The sequence below is a fragment of the Camellia sinensis genome, chromosome 11 (genome assembly GCF_055761805.1).
Source record: "Camellia sinensis isolate YWXY chromosome 11, ASM5576180v1, whole genome shotgun sequence".
Taxonomy (NCBI): Eukaryota; Viridiplantae; Streptophyta; class Magnoliopsida; order Ericales; family Theaceae; genus Camellia; species Camellia sinensis.
The window spans coordinates 175,760,379-175,777,066 of record NC_138971.1 but is presented as its reverse complement, the minus strand read 5'-3'; the positions used below and the strand labels follow the sequence as shown (position 1 = coordinate 175,777,066).

Below are 16,688 nucleotides of genomic sequence, written 5' to 3'. Positions count from 1 at the left end.
GAGGGAGGAGTTGATGTGGTGCCAGCAATCAAATGCCAGTTGGTTGAAAGATGGTGACTGCAATACAGCGTTCTTTCACTCGAAGGCATCTCAACGGGATAAGAAGAAAAAGATTGTGGGTTTGGTAGATGAATATGGGCATTGGTGCTCTACGTTCAGGGCCGGCCCTAACTTTTTTTCTGGTCTCGAAACGAATTTTCAGCACGGGCCTTTTTCACATACTTAAATAATAATAATTATAATGTGTTTAATTTTTATTTTTTAAAATTTACTTAAATATGCATTAAAGTTTATAATTATAAAAATGACTAAAAAAATCTAAATTGAAATATCTAATAAAAAGCAAATTGTAACAAAAATCACTTAAATATCGTTCTTTTCGCGTTTTTAGCCGTAAAATTATTGATCTAATTCACATAATCCAAATTGTAAGCTAAATCATTTTCAGTTTCACTTGACATAATTGAGCAAAGGTAAGATTTAATCAATTTTAATTTGAAAAGAGCAACTGTAAGTAGTGTAATCCATCCTCTATTCCTATATAATCTATACATTTACAAAATATTCATTCAATAATTTCAAACAATTCAACACATCAATAAATTTTTTGATTTTTTCAATTAAAATAACTATCTATTAGTTTTAATAATTTACCACATCAATCATGTATTAGTTTTAAATCATAACCGAATTTTGTTGAGATCCTTTAAATTCAATCAGATTTTTTTTATATAGTTTAATATAATATTTAACAAAATTTTAGGGCATTTTTTTAGTTAATTTTCTAGGGTCCAAAGCGGTGGTTTCACCGGCTTATGCCCAAAGCTGGCCCTATCTAAACCCCAAGAGTTGGATCGAATAGCAGTGGGTTTTTTTCAGGGCTTGTTCTCGACGAGTAACCCTAACCCACCAGGTATTGATCCGGTCTTGACTTCGATAAATTAAACCTTGTGTTACGCAGGATATGAATCATAGTTTGTCCAAGGTTTTTACTGCTGAGGAGGTGCACCGTGCTTTATTTCAAATGCACCCTACAAAACCCCGGGCCAAATGGGAAGCGTACGTTGTTTTTTCAGCGGTTTTGGGGAATTGTGGGACGGCAAGTTACTAAAGCAGTCCTTGGTATTCTCAATAGAGCACAAGAAGAAAAAAAAGATTGGAACCTATAATTTTAAAACTCTAATAACTTTAATGTGTTGTGGTCTCATCTACTGTGATGTTTTGTTTTGGTCTTGTCTTTTTTTTTTTTTTTTTTTTTTTTTGAATTTTCTACGTCACTAGAGTTTAATTAGAGCTCTGATGTATCATTGTTGTTGTAGAGCACAAGATGTGTCAGTGGTGAATGAAACTTTCATTGTATTGATTCGGAAGGTCAAAAAATTTCATCCGATAAGTTCATGTAATGTAATTAACAAAATTGTTAGTAAGGTTGTTCTACCATCAGTGGTGTCGCTTAACCAGAGTGCATTTATTTCTGGGAGGCTAATTAGCGACAATGTCTTGACTGCGTATGAGCTATTCCATTTTATGGAAAACAAAAAAACGCCAGGAGAAAGGACATTTTGTGCTAAATTAGACATGAGCAAAATGCACGATTGTATGGAGTGGATTTTTTGCGTGGAGTGGTGTGATGCGTCGCATGGGTTCCCGTAATGATTTTATATGGCTTATTATGCATTGCGTGTCCACGGTGTCATTTTCAGTTCTTATCAATTGGAAACTGACCAGAACCTTTTGCCTTTCGAGAGGAGAGGGCTTCGTCAGGGTGACCCGTTATCACCGTATCTTTTTTTATTGTGTACGGTGGGCTCTCATCTTTGATCCATAAAGCTGAGGAAGAACGCAATTTGTCCAGTGTTACGGTTTGTAGAGGTAGCCCGACGGTTTCTCACCTGTTCTTTGCCGACGACAGCTTACTGTTTGGAACGGCCTCTATGTGGGTAGCTCAAGTGGTGGTGGATATCTTGCAGAAATATGAGCAGGCTTTGGGCCAAAAAATCAATCTGACAAAGTTGGCAATATGTTTTAGTAAAAATGTGGATGAGTCTTTACGGGAGAATATTCGTGGAGTATTTGGCGTGGGAGTTATGGTGCATTTAGGTAAGTATTTGAGCATGCCATATCTTGTGGGTCGATCGAAAAAAGAAGTGTTTGATTACCTTAAGGATTGAATTCGGAAGTGAGAGAACGGCTGGAAAGAAAAAACTTTATCTGCGGCTGGAAGGGAAATCCTAATCAAGGCAATGGCACAATCAATTCCTACGTATGTTATGAGTTGTTTTCTATTGCCGGTTAGCTTGTGTTCCGAGATTGATGCCATTTGTTAGCAAATATTGGTGGGGGCAAAGGGAGGATAAGAGAAAGATTCATTGGGAAAATGGAATTTCTTGTGCTCGCAAAAGCGGGTGGAAGGCATGGGCTTCAGGTGTTTGAAGGATTTCAATGTTGCAATGCTAGCTAAGCAATGATGGAGACTTCTCAAGCACCCTGACACCCCCTGGGTCGTATTTTGAAGGCCAAGTATTTTCCACATACTTCCTTTTTGGCAGCAGAAATTGGCACAAATCCTTCCCACACGTGGCGTAGCATTATTCATGCACAGTCTCTCTTGACTGTGGGTGTTCGTTGGAGGGTTTGGTGTGGTGAGAGTATTCGAATTGTCGAAGATAAATGGTTACCAAGGCCCAATTCGTTTCAAATAATTGCACCGCCGCTGAATTTACCAAGTGATTCTAAGGTGAATTGTCTTATAGATCAGGATAAAAGATGTTGGGATGAGGAGCTTATTCGGCACAATTTTCTAGCAATGGATGCTTAGGTCATTCGGAGTATTCTGTCAAGCCATGATTTTCCTTTGGATAATCTGATATGGCATTTTACGAAGCATGGAGTCTTTTCTGTTCGATCGGCCTATCACTTATGCCAAAATATTGATCAATCAGCCCAATTGACGGAGTCTTCGGTGGGTAGACCTTGCTGGGATCAGTTGTGGAAGAAAGTTTGGCAACTTAAGCTTCCAAATAAAATCAAAGTGTTTGCCTGGAAAGCGTGTAATAATATATTGCCGGTGAAGTCTCTGTTGCGGAGTCGTAGAATTCTGATTGATGATTCATGCTCCGGTTGTGGTGTGAATAGGGAAACATTGATGCACTGTCTTTGGAATTGTGAAGTAGGATCTAAGTCCATTGTGAAATCTGGTGCAGTGGGCCCATAATCAGGATTTCAAGGAGTGGTTTTGGCAGGTAATGACTCATGGGAATGATTCCAGTCTGGGCTTGTTTATTGCCTTTTGCTGGGGCATTTGGACGAGGCATAATCAAGTGATCTTCTGTGACAACCATACTATGGCTGAGGCAACGGTGATCATGGTGTGTAGTTTGGTTGATGATTTTGCTCAAGTGCAGCAAAGAATTCAAGGTCCATTGCGGAGGGTGAGTGACATTCGGTGGTATGTACCGGAGGAAGGGTGGCTCAAGATTAATTTTGATGGGGCGAGGTTCCAAGAGTTGTAGACAGCTGGCGTTGGTGTGGTTATCCGCAATTATATTGCTTCCATTCTGGGTGGATGCCGATTGTGTGGAAGCATTTGCAGCAGCTAAGGCAATTGATTTGGCGAGGGAACTGGGCTTTACTGATATTCTCATAGAAGGGGACTCTTTAAATAAATAATGTCCTTTCATGATAATATATTTCTTGTACTAAAATATAAGCACTTTGTTCAAGGAATGATTAGGAAGAGCTTATTTCATACCATGACGGCTTATAAATAATTCTAAGAGACCTTCCATCCCGCCAATACAATTAGGCGAGAATTGCTGCCACTGCATAAGCACTTCTTATGGAAAAGCTTAAAAGAGAGGATTAAGCGATGTCCTAAATAAATTATCTGCACTTTTTGGAATAATATTTGAAATAAGTTCTCTGAACATAATAAACTCAGAACAAGAACAGCTAGGCTTGGGATTTTAAAATCCATTCTACAAGGATCTACTCAGCACAATCCCAAAATGGGTAAGTTTGTACTGATTAAATGCATACCACAGGGCCATTTGAGAAAGAATCTGTTCTATCTGCCCAATAAATCAACCTTTATTATTGTTCTTCATGTTCGATCATGAACCATCCAATGTCTTGGCATCATTCCTTCAGCCAAATATTTCTCTCAACTAACTAGGGCCAGACAATAGGGAAAACAATCTATACCATGTATGCAACATGCTATGTTAGGGAAGGATTAAGTCCATGTGCAAAATTTTCATATCTACATCAAAAAATTGGAAAAAGACTGAAAGATTTTATGATATAGTTTTGTATGTTAAGGTTACATTTGTAATCAAGTATCATAAAGAGTAATGGTCTCAAAGAAGTCATCATTTTGGCACGTAGTGTATGAAAAGGACACAAGTCCAATAGCATTCTCATATGTGATTATTGCTAAATTTTCCACTTAGATACCACTACCTTCGATCTGTATAAATATCAAGCCAGACTGCAAAAACATAGTAATCCCTCTTGATGGGCTGTGTTTGTATGAAGCAACAGCGCGGATGTGAAAATCCAGCAAAGCGTGCAGCTCAGACACATTGTAAGATACATTTTCTTCATTATTTTTTCGACTTCAACTTTGTGATTCTGTTTTTCTGTCTCAAGTAAGATTATTCAAGACATTTTCTTGCCACTATTCCTTATTTTATTTTATTTTTATATGTGTGTGTGTGTTCTCACAGTTAGTGTCACAGATATCAAAGCTTTGTATGAGCTGTTCAATAAATTAGGCAGTTCTGTCATTGATGACGGTTTTATCAGCAAGGTAAATTCATCTCAACTATGTACCAAAATAAATAAAGAAATCTCAACTATTAAATTAACTTATCATGGTGATGAACAATATGAGTTATCATGTTGATATCAGGTTGATCTTGATGAACAAGTTCATTACATTGTTATCCTAAACCGATATATAAACTCAAATCATTTCTCAAATCTAGACCTTCACATTTTCTTTTGGAGTTTGCAGGAAGAGTTTCAGCTAGTATTATTCAGAAATAGCAAGAAGCAGTCTCTTTTTGCAGATAGGATAAGCATCCAATTCTTAGTCTTTCTTTTTTTTTTCTTTTCATTTTGGAATATCAAAACTTTGTTTTCTACCATGTTGATAGATCTTCAATTTGTTCGACACCAAAAACAATGGGGTGATAGAATTTGGTGAGTTTGTGCGATCTTTGAGCATCTTCCCCCCAGATGCACCTTGCGCAGAAAAAGCTGCTTGTATGGAAATTTCTCATTTTATCTATGTTTGTGCATGTGACATACGCAAAACATTTTTATTAAAGCTTCGACATGATGTCACAGTTGCATTTCAACTATATGATATATGGGAGACAAGCTTCATCGAGAATGAGGAGGTAAAAATGAAACTCGGGTACACATTGTTTGAGACCTCTTTTTTATTCACACTTTTCAACCTCTTTTACCACTACAACAATTCGCACTTTTGGCGACCAAATTTGGCGACTAAAATGAATTTAGTCACCAAAAGTCAGCCCTTTGGTGACTAAAATTTGTGTTGGTTGGCAATGGTTCATATTTTAGCTACTAAAAATTTTTAGTAGCCGTATATTACTTATTGGCGACTAAAAATACAATTAGTAACTAAAAAGTGACCCAATAGGCGACTAAAAATTAGTTAGTTGCTAAAAAGTGCCCAATAGGCGACTAAAATACAATTAGTCGTTAAAAAGTTACTCAATAGGAGACAAAAAAACCACTTAGTCGCTAAAAAATACCCAATATGCGACTAAAAGACATATTAGTCGGCGTTAGTTTTGATTTTTTGCTACAAAGATTTATTTAGTCATTGTATTCTACTTTTTGCCTACTAAAACAAATTTAGTCAGCAAACATCACGCATAATATTTAATATTAATCTTTGGCCACTAAAATTTAGTAGGTAAATATTTATTTTCAGTGACCCAAAATGTTTTAGTCGTGGAATAATAATTTTTGACTACTAAAATAATTTAGTCGCCAAATAATTAACATTGTTTTACTTTTATTTTTAGCTACAAAAAAGTATGGTCGGCAAAGGTTATTTTCAGTGATCAAAATGATTTCAGCAATAAAACTAAATTTTTTTGGTGGGAACACAATTTTGCCGCCTGATTTTGGTTTATGTTTAATTTAATTTTTTTTTTATTTCTCTGTATGTATCGATACATACACCAAAGGAAAAACCAATCAACACATTGTTTGCTCTCACTTCGGTCGAACTGCCTATCACTCTCCATCGGTACATTGTCTCATCGCCACCGTCACTCACCGTTGCCCACCGTCTCAAGCCCTCTCCATCGGTACATTGTCTCATCGCCACCGTCACTCACTGTTGCTCACCGTCTCAAGCCCATTGATTTTGATTTAGGTATTTCTCTCTCTCTCCCTCTCTCTCTTCCTCTATTTCCCCATTTCACTATAGCTCTAGGGTTTTTTTTTGTTTTGCTTTGTCTTTTGATACTGCAAGAGTTTCATTTCTAGGAAACGAGTAAATTGGTTGTGATTTTTGTTCTAGATTTAGGGGTTTTTTGTTTTGTATTTTTTTTTTGTTTTGTATTTTTTTTGATGTAGAGGCTTGAACTCTCTTGCTAAATACTGAATATATTCATGGAGTTTGAGTAAAAAATGCCTTAAACTAAGTTGGAAAACGGTGTTTGGGGGGCGAAAATGCAAAACAGCCCCCGAACCACTATATGGATGTCACAGGCAGCTTCCTCATGCCAAATAGCACCTGTGACAACAGAAGGCATGTAATTAGCACACCTAGGCTGGGAGTTAGAGCTGAAAACGCCTTAAACTTAGTCAAAAAAGGACGTTCGAAGGGTGAAAATGCAAAATAGCCCCCGAACCACTACATGGATGTTACGAGCAGCATCCTCGTGACAAATAGGACCTGTGGCAACAAATGGCATGAAATTAGCACGCCTAGGTTGGAAGTTAAAGCCAAAAACGCCTTAAACTTAACTGAAAAAAGGGCGTTAAGGAGGCGAAAATGCGAAATAGCCCCCGAACCACTATACGAATGTCACGCCCACTTTCCCTGTCACAAATAGGACATGTGACAACAGATTGAATGTAATTAGCACACATAGTTTGGGAGTTAGAGCCGAAAATGCATTAAACTTAACCAAAAAAGGGTGTTAAGGGGGCAAAAATGCGAATCAGCCCCCGAACAACCGTACGGATGTCACAGCCACCTTCCCCATCGCAAATAGGACCTGTGACAACAGACGGAATGTAATTAGCACACGTAGTTTGGGAGTTAGAGCCAAAAATGCATTAAACTTAACCGAAAAAAGGCATTAGGGGGGGTGAAAATGTGAATCAACCCCTGAACGACCGTACAGATGTCACGACCACCTTCCCGGTCACAAATAAGATCTATGACAATAGACGGAATGTAATTAGCAAGTGTAGGTTGAGAGTTAGAGCCAAAAATGCCTTAAACTTAATCGAAAAAAGGGCGTCAAAGGGGCGAAAATGCGAAACAGCTTCCGAACCAGCTTACAGATGTCATAGCCACCTTCCCTGTAGCAAATAGGACCTGTGACAACAGACGGAATGTAATTAGCACGTGTAGGTTGAGAGTTAGAGCCAAAAACGCCTTAAACTTAATCGAAAAGGGGCGTTAAGGGGGCGAAAATGCGAAACAGCTTCTGAACCAGCGTACAAATGTCACAGCCACCTTCCTCGTGGCAAATAGGACCTGTGACAACAAACGGAATGTAATTAGCACACGTAGTTTCGGAGTTAGAGCCGAAAATGCATTAAACTTAACTGAAAAAGGGCATTAAGCAGGCAAAAATGCGAATCAACCCCCAAACCACCGTACGGATGTCACAGCCACCTTCCTGCGACAAATAGGACCTGTGACAATAAACGGAATATAATTAGTACGTGTAGATCGGGAGTTAGAGCCAAAAATGCCTTAAGCTTAACCAAAAAAGAGCGTTAAGGGAGTGTAAAATCGAAACAGCCCGAAACCACCGTAGGGATGTCATGGCCAGCTTCCCCATGACATATAGGACTTGTGATAACAAACAGAATGTCATTAGCACACGTAGTTTGGGAGTTAGAGCCGAAAACGACTTAAACTTATTCGAAAAAGGGAGAGTTTGACATCCAATAAATTTTCAACATTTTCATTGTAAATGATGCCATTGTTTCATCATACATGGTGGTCATTTGGGTGGTAAACATATTAAGAAAGCATGATATGGTTACAAAGATAACCCCGTAGATTGCTCAATCATTTTACTTTGACTAGGAAAATGAGAATGAAGAAGAGTTAAAATAAATTTACCACCAAAACATTCTAGTCATAAAAATTTATTTATGAAGAGGTATGCTCCTAGAAATTGTATTATTTGTAAATTGAAATCAATTGTGGAATAAATCTTTCATGATATGTACATATAATTGTATTTCGAAAAAAAGGTTTTTATAGATTGTTCTACCTTAAATGCATGTTATACAACCTTTTTCCTATGTCTGAATGAATTGGTATTTTGTAATGGGTGCAATTGTTTTTTTTTTATTTTTTGTAGATGGCTTTTGGCGTGGACTTGTGGATAGTCTACATTTTTGTTTATGGAGGACACTTGACACTTTTGTATAATCCTGCTAACTATGTATTCCTTTGCTTTTGTGAATATTAGCATTACTGATACATATAACTTTTGTAATCCAACTGATAGTTGCTGGTGTGACACATAGATCACATTTTGTCATGGTACAGGTTACGATAGTAAGTTGTACCACGCCAAATGGCCATATCGCATGGTAGTAAATATATTTTTTGCATATGGGGGGTTGGATTCTTGTATGGAAATATAATTTTAGTTTGAACAATAGTTGGTTTGTATGGAATATATAAAGTTATTTATTTTTGGATGGTTGGAAGTAATATGGACTGTGGCATGATTGATAATTTTGCGTTGTGAAATTATGGATAGTATATGTATTGTTTTGTTTATATACGTATTACAGGTTGCATGGAATATAGACAGGTTGTGAATAAATTATAATTTTGCGATGTCTTTGGCGACTAAATTGTTAGTAGCTAAAAAAAAAATTCAGAAAATAGTTTTGGCTACTAAAAGTTTAGTAGCCAAAAAAAACAATCAAACATTTGTTACTAAAAGTTTAGTAGCCAAAAAAGACAATCAAACATATGGCGACTAAAATATGTCGTAGCTAAAAAAATAAGCTGAAGAAATTAAGAAAACTTTTGGCGACTAAAACTTTAGTAGCAAAAAAATGTGAGACTTTAGGCAACCAAATGTTTAGTAGCCAAAACACAATGTTTGCCAACTAAAATCTTAGTAGCTAAAAACATAAGATTTTAGGCAACTAAACCTTTAGTAAGAAAAAAATTTGTTGACTTTAGGCGACTAAAATCTTAGTAGCCAAAACATTGTTATTTACTTTAGGCTACTAATATATTTAGTAGCTAAAACTCTATTCCGCGACTAAATTGTTAGTCGTTAAAAATAACTGAACTTTTAGCGACAAAAAAATTAGTCGCCAAAAATATGATATTTAATTTTGTTTAAAAATAACTGAACTTTTAGCAACAAAAAAATTAGTTGCCGAAAGTACGATATTTAATTTTATTTCAAATCTTTTGGCAACTAAAAACTTAGTCGGCAATGTAGTACATTTGGCGACTAAAATAAGTTTAGTCGCCCATGATCTTTCCCGACAATTCTTCCCCAACTAATTCTGCAACCAAAAATTTTTGTCGCTAAAAGTCTTCGGTGACTAAATAGTGACTTTTGGTGACTAAAAATTTAATCGCCAATAGTGAAAATTCTTGTAGTACACCATTTGATTGAACATCTTGAACTATTTTGGAGAAAGGTCAATGAGATGATCTTGGCTCTACTAGAGGAGTCTGATTTGATCCTCTGACGACAATGTTGAAACTATTATCAATAAGGTAGGGATTGCTTATGGTTACAACATAATTAGCATGGTCATGCCAAGTTTTGAGCTTAACTTAAAGAGTTTATGCTTAAAGACATTTGAGGAAGCAGATTTGAAAGGGGATGGCAAGATTGATACGGAAGAGTGGAAGGACTTCGTTGCTCGGAATCCATCTTTACTGAAGAACATGACAATTCCATATTTGAAGTAATCTTTTTATCCCATCATATTTTTCTCCTTGTTAGTCAACAAGGTCTCATACATTTGGTTATGTTTTCATTTTTTGAAAAATGCAAAAAAAAAAATTGTTTAACAAATTGTTTTCGAAAGGGAAAATTTTCTGAAAACAATCCACATTTGTTTCTGAAAACAAAAAATGAAAAATTTCTTAAGAATATAGCTAGATACATGTTCAAGTGTTGGAAGCAATAGTACGACCAATGAGTTGAAAAAATTTGATCACTCCAGTGAAGAAGAAATAGACCATTTAATGTGAAAAATTTTGTCCAATAAGAAATTTAAAAAACGAAAAAGAAAAGAGATGAGACAAAATTTTGCTAGTTTGAAAATTCATATCCTTTCTATCTCATATGGTATAGTTGATCTGTAAGAATCTGAATTTTTGGACAACTAATTAGTTTGTTAATAATAATATTAAGTCAATTAATAGTGATTATTAAATTATCAAATTATAGTGTTAATAGCATCATGATTAATACCAATGTTAAATTCCTTTGAATAAAATTATTTATCTTCCTATGATAAAAAAAAAAATTATGTAGCTAATGCAGTTGTGAAAACTAAATGGATTAAATTAATAGTGAATAAGCTAGTTAGAGTTTAGTAGGAAGAAAACCATCCAGCTAAAAAAAAAAACGGTTATTTATATACTAATATTGTATTGGCATCAATTTCAATTCAATTCAATTCAAAAAAAAAAAAAAGAATGTCAATTTGCAAGAAAAGTGGCTGACTGCGCCTTCTTTTCCCTAGGCTGCTCTGTTGCATGCAAGGCATGCTTGTTTTCCCAATTTCACATTCAACGTCCCTAGAGAAGCAAGCATGGCATAGGATGGCAATTCCAAGCAAATAGAAATTATTTTTGCTAAAGAAAGGAAATAATTAAATAAAACAAAAAGTTGCTCCCATATTCCCTACATAAGGGACCTCACCATCAACCATAATGCATGCACACGGCTGAGAAAGAAAAGAAAGAGTGGAGAGAAAGAGGGAGAGAAGGGAGAAGGAAGGAGAAAGGGGTCTCAACACTTGAAAAAAAAATTTAACTTCATTGAGATAGGATACTTAGGAATACTCCACTTTTTTATTTATTTATATTTTTTTTTTAAAAATGCATGCAAAACAATCTAATATACTTGATAATGCATGATGGAAGTATGAATGAACTCAACAGGAGAAGGGCCTATCTTGCATGTTTTAGATTTAACTTGCTTTGCATTATCTCTTGTTATCTTCTCTTTATATATTCTCATTGCCCTATGGTCACACACTGAAAGACCTCTTGAATGCATGAAAATTTTCCCTCCATGAATAATGAAGCCTTGCATGTCCAAGTAAGAAAACCCTCTTAACCCTCTCACTTAAAAAATAAAAAATAAAAATATTGAAATTTTCAGATTATATTCATATGATATTCATATGATAAAATGACTAAACTTGTAAATAGAATTTTATTTATAGTTGTATGTAAATTTATGATTTGTATATCAAATATTTGAAGATATTGGTAGTCTTAAAATCATGATAATATTGTGGCATTTGGACTTGCATGGTTAGTTTATGCCATTAAAAAGGTTATTGAAGATTTTATTAAATCTGCTAGAAACATTTGTACGAATTTTTAGAAACTTTTATACTCAAAATTTGAAGATTATTTCTTCTACAAAGTTGTTGAGAATGATGTCTCGTTTATCCATGAATTTTTGAAACAATTATTGAGCTTTGTACGAATTTATACAAATTTTTAGTTAAATCCAAAACTGTAAGACAGATTTTACAATATGTTTGAAAATTTATTACAAATTCTATATTAAGCCAAATCTGGTAATTTCTGACTAAAAGATGAAATTTGAGAAGTCTAGTTTCATAATAAATTTTTAGATTATGGAATTAATTTATGAATTTAAGTATGGAATTAATTTAAGAAAATGTGATAAATCTATGTCATAAAAATTTCTAAGAATTTTACAGAATTATTTATAACTTATTTTTGGGAAATTCTTTCTGAAATATGACCTAAACATATTTATTGAATATTCTGTACATTTTCACTAATTTTAGAATTGTATAAATAATTTATTTATAACTTTTTTTAGTTAAGGTGTAACCTAAAAATTTCTGGACAAGCTTAAGATCATTACTCCAATTATTTATTTGGATAAAAATTAATTATTGTGCTGGTCTAATTCATTAAATATTGTAAATTAGTAATCCATGTATAGGTGTATTGTGATTTATTTAATATTGTACTAGTTTAATCTTGTAAATTTAAAATTCATGCATGTATGTGATTATGATTTATTTATTTTTATATTCAAATTATTATTTCATACCATGGTTTAAATTAATTGTTTATTTAAATTTTGTGCATTTATTTATTATTGTGTGACCTATGTAATATTTTATGTTGGGAATTTTAATGAGTTGGCATACCATTATTGGTGACTAAAATTTAAATTATTGTGAATTCGACAAATCTTAAACACGAAATTGAACCAATGATACATTAAAATTTAAAAGTGATGGGGTGAGCCCTGTTTAGAATCGTGCGCAAGTGAGTTGCGAACCCTAACATGGCATAGGAAGGTATTTTGGCTCTTATCGGTGTAGGCAATATAAGGTTGGTGGTGCGGGTGTCACAACATAGACCGTTCTCTTGGGACAGACCATGATGTTACGACTCGGGTACGTAACCCTAGTGCGTGGGCATCATTGGTAGTTACAAAAAGTAACATTTGAATATTTGACCAAGGGGGAGTCAGAATTGCCCCTGGCCATTGCTTAGCGGTTGAGTGAAAATAGTGCTCCGCGGGGAGTTACTTAAATTTATCTGATAAATTAAATCTATGAGAATTTAAAAAGAAAGGTGGGTATTTTTCCTTATGATGAAATACTGCTTCGTTTGCCATTTTATTTATTTATTCATTTATTATTATCTATTGTTATTATTTCAACTGATAGCATTCCTGTTATGCTTATTAAATACTACTTGCTATTCTGTTACTACACATTATTCATTAATTGTGAGTATTATTATCGGGGTGGGTATTTTCGGGTTGTAGTATCTTATTGAGCTCGTCACTCATTGACATTCTCGTTACCCTGGCATTTTATGCCAGGTACTGAAGAAACCGAAGGGAACACCGAGGCCTTGCAAGGCGACATTCAACCTTGGTTAGCTTGAAGAGTGCCCAAGTTCCATGAACTATTTTCTAAATGTTCTAGTTTTCTTTTTTTTATAGTTGTGTTATTTTATGTACTAAGACTAAGTTGTAATTTAAGAACTTTAAATTTATGGGTTGTTAATTAATGGATGTTGATCATATTGGTGGCAATATTGATTTTAAGTTCTAAATCTTAATATGATGTCCTTAAATTTTGGGGCGTCACATGATCTTCATGAATTGATATTAATATAAGGTAGTGTTTCACTCGTGCAGGGACATAACGACTACATTCCCAAGTTTTGAGATGAGGCCAGACAATGAAGATGATACAAACAACTTCCTTTTAAAAGAACAGTCTTGAATTACTATGAAAATGAAATGTGTAAACATCAATTGCCAATAGTTAACAATGTGGTAATGTCGCATCTATACGCCCTGTTTGGCTTTTCCTCTTGTGTCTTCAAAGCCTTCAACTTGGTAAAATAACTCCTTTACTTGTGCACTCATAGGTCACTGTTGTATATCACAAAACCTTCTTACACAACTTACCCTAATTCTGTCCATAATCAATGCCATACCTAGATTCTTGTACATGTATTCATCTACGATCTTAGTTTTCCTATATTGCAACCCATTCTGTGTAAACATCCTCCTAATAGGACATTGCACATGTTTTCTAAGGAAACTAGGACAAGCAAAACAAAGAACATAAATGAATACCATAGTTTGCTTCTCTATTTCTTTTCACGACCCTGTGTACTTCCCTAAAATAGCTTGTGCTTGGCTCTCATCCAGCTTCATCACCCTACGAAGATATTCAAAAACATCAAAGAACTACATAAAAAAAATGCACTATGAATATTAAAAAAAATTACAAAAATAAATCAGACAACTGCATGATATTCACCATTTGGTTCTCTGCAAAATCTTGTCACCTGAAATTTCTTTCAATTCCACAATGAAATCCCTAAAACCATTAGGCACACCAGTGTCCTCCTTCAGAGTCAACAACTTAACCTTATCACTCTTCATGTACTTTTGAAAATCTTCCTAGTTCAACTTCGGCAAACTCTCAAAATCCCTATCAAATTCCTCTTCTTCAGACAAATTAGCCTATGCTTCCTCAAAATATCCTTCAAATACACATCCTCAAACTTCACTCCACTCTCAACTCCACCCTCTTCCCTCTTCCTCTCCTTTCCCACTATCAATCTCAACTTCTTCAAAATCTCAGCAATTCCAGCATCCGAACTTTTCTTCTCCAAATCCTCTTTCTCTTTTAGTGTATTCATTTTATTGCCAATCAAGAACTTGGGTTCTACTTGACTAGGGTTTTCTTTCAAAACCCTAGTGACAAAATCGTTTTCATTGTCAGTACTACTAGAATTATCAGATTGAGAAGAAGACTTGGAATCCAATTCTTGAAAAATCGCATAGGATCAATGAATGAGAGGTGGGTTTTTTCTAATGATTCGAGTGAAATTCAAGCGATTTGAATGGGTACGAAAGGGGAATGAGATGGAATGTGAATAACTACGGCGAATAATGGAGGAATGAGGATGAAAACTCCGAGGTGATATGAAAACATCGACTCTACTCATTGTTGATAATGAATGCATGTTTGCAAAGACTAGGGTTTATCAAGTTAGGGTTTTTTTAGATGAATTGTGTGTGATAATAGTTTGCCATTGAATGAAGGTTTTGGTGATGATTATTACACTAGAATCTGCTTGAAACAAGAGAGAGAGAGTGTGTGTGTGTGTGTAATAAACTTCTAGCAAATAATCTTAGAAATTAGGAAAGAAAAACTCAACTTTTGTTATTCAATTCTCATCAAACGAAAGGAAAAACTCTTCTATGGAGTTTACAACCAGAAAGAAAAAGAAAAAAAGAACAAAAGAGATATAACCACCTCTTTCTATTGTAACTCCCTCCCCTCTTATAATCCCCTTTTTCCCATAACAGATCCTGTAATAGAATAACTGCCCCACAACTACCTAACAGAACAATTCCTATCATTCCCCACCTCTTAAAAGAAAGCATGACCTCAAGGTTGAAAATGAGTAAAACGCTGCTGCAAGGAGTACCAAGTCTCCCAGGTGACATCCTCAGGAATAGAATTAGACCAGCGGACCAAAATCATGGTAAGAGGCCTGCCATGCTTCTTGATTGGTTTTCTATCCAAATCGCAATGGGTTCCAATTGTAGCTGCCTATCAGGATTGGTAGGTGTAAGAGAAGGTTGCACAACAATACCTTGACCTAATTTAGGCTTTGTTAGACTTATTTATTTTGATGATTTATTTAATTATGTTTTAATTTATTTGAAAGAGAAAAATAGAATCCAAAATTTATCCTGATGATTTATTTAATTATGTTTTAATTTATTTGAAAGAGAAAAATAGAATCCAAAATTTATCCTGATGATTTATTTAATTATGTTTTAATTTATTTGAAAGAGAAAAATAGAATCTAAAATTTATTTTGATGATTTATTTAATTATATTTTAATTTATTTGAAAAAGAAAAATAGAATCCAAAATTTATTTTGATGATTTATTTAATTATGTTTTAATTTATTTGAAAGAGAAAAATAGAATCAAAATTTATTTTGTCCCATTATTTCTCACCTAAACTTTTATCCTAAATATTATTTGAATGTATTTAATATTTGCTTAAATCAGGAGTTCATTTCAACCCAAAAATAATGCCCAAACCAGAGGTTCAAACAGCCAAAAACAAAGGTTCAAACAACCCAGCCCAGCCCAGCAGCAGACCAAAAGGTTCAAGTGGAAGATATTCAAATTAGTAATGATGGAGTGGAAGATATTCAAATTAGTAATGATAGAGTGGAAGATATTCAAATGAATACAACGGCTATAAGTTTCATTATATATACCAAAGCTTCTAATGTAAACAAGTTACAAAAAAAATCAAAAAATATTCTTTGATCTATAATCACTCACATCTATTCTCTAAAAAATTCTCTGAGAAGTGTTCTTCAATTTTTGTTTACATCCTCTTTCAAAAATTATACACTGAGACGTATAGCTTTAAACCCATCTTTCCTGTGTGAGGTTTACAGAAAAACCAGAGTTTCATTTTTATATCTATCTTTGAGAGATAATTCTTATTGCTTTCTGTGAAAACAAAAACACCTTCTTTTCAACCTTGTAAGAGTATAGTACACTCAATGTTCTTAACTTAGAAAGCCTGTGTAAAATCTGTGGAGGATTACTCCATCTATGAAAAGGTTGCTAGCACCCTGTGAAGCGAGAGTATAGTGGAAAATCTCAAGTAAAGC

General features: G+C 34.5%; 1 pseudogene across 1 annotated transcript; it reads left to right on the top strand.

Moving 5' to 3' along the window:
• The first annotated feature begins 1,661 nt into the window (after positions 1–1,661).
• LOC114310198 (calcineurin B-like protein 7) lies at positions 1,662–13,746 on the top strand (annotated as a pseudogene). Its single transcript, XR_014344660.1, has 8 exons — positions 1,662–4,585; positions 4,728–4,810; positions 5,018–5,095; positions 5,160–5,268; positions 5,353–5,405; positions 9,913–9,991; positions 10,073–10,185; positions 13,659–13,746. The product of XR_014344660.1 is annotated as a calcineurin B-like protein 7 (transcript).
• The last annotated feature ends 2,942 nt before the right edge of the window (positions 13,747–16,688 follow it).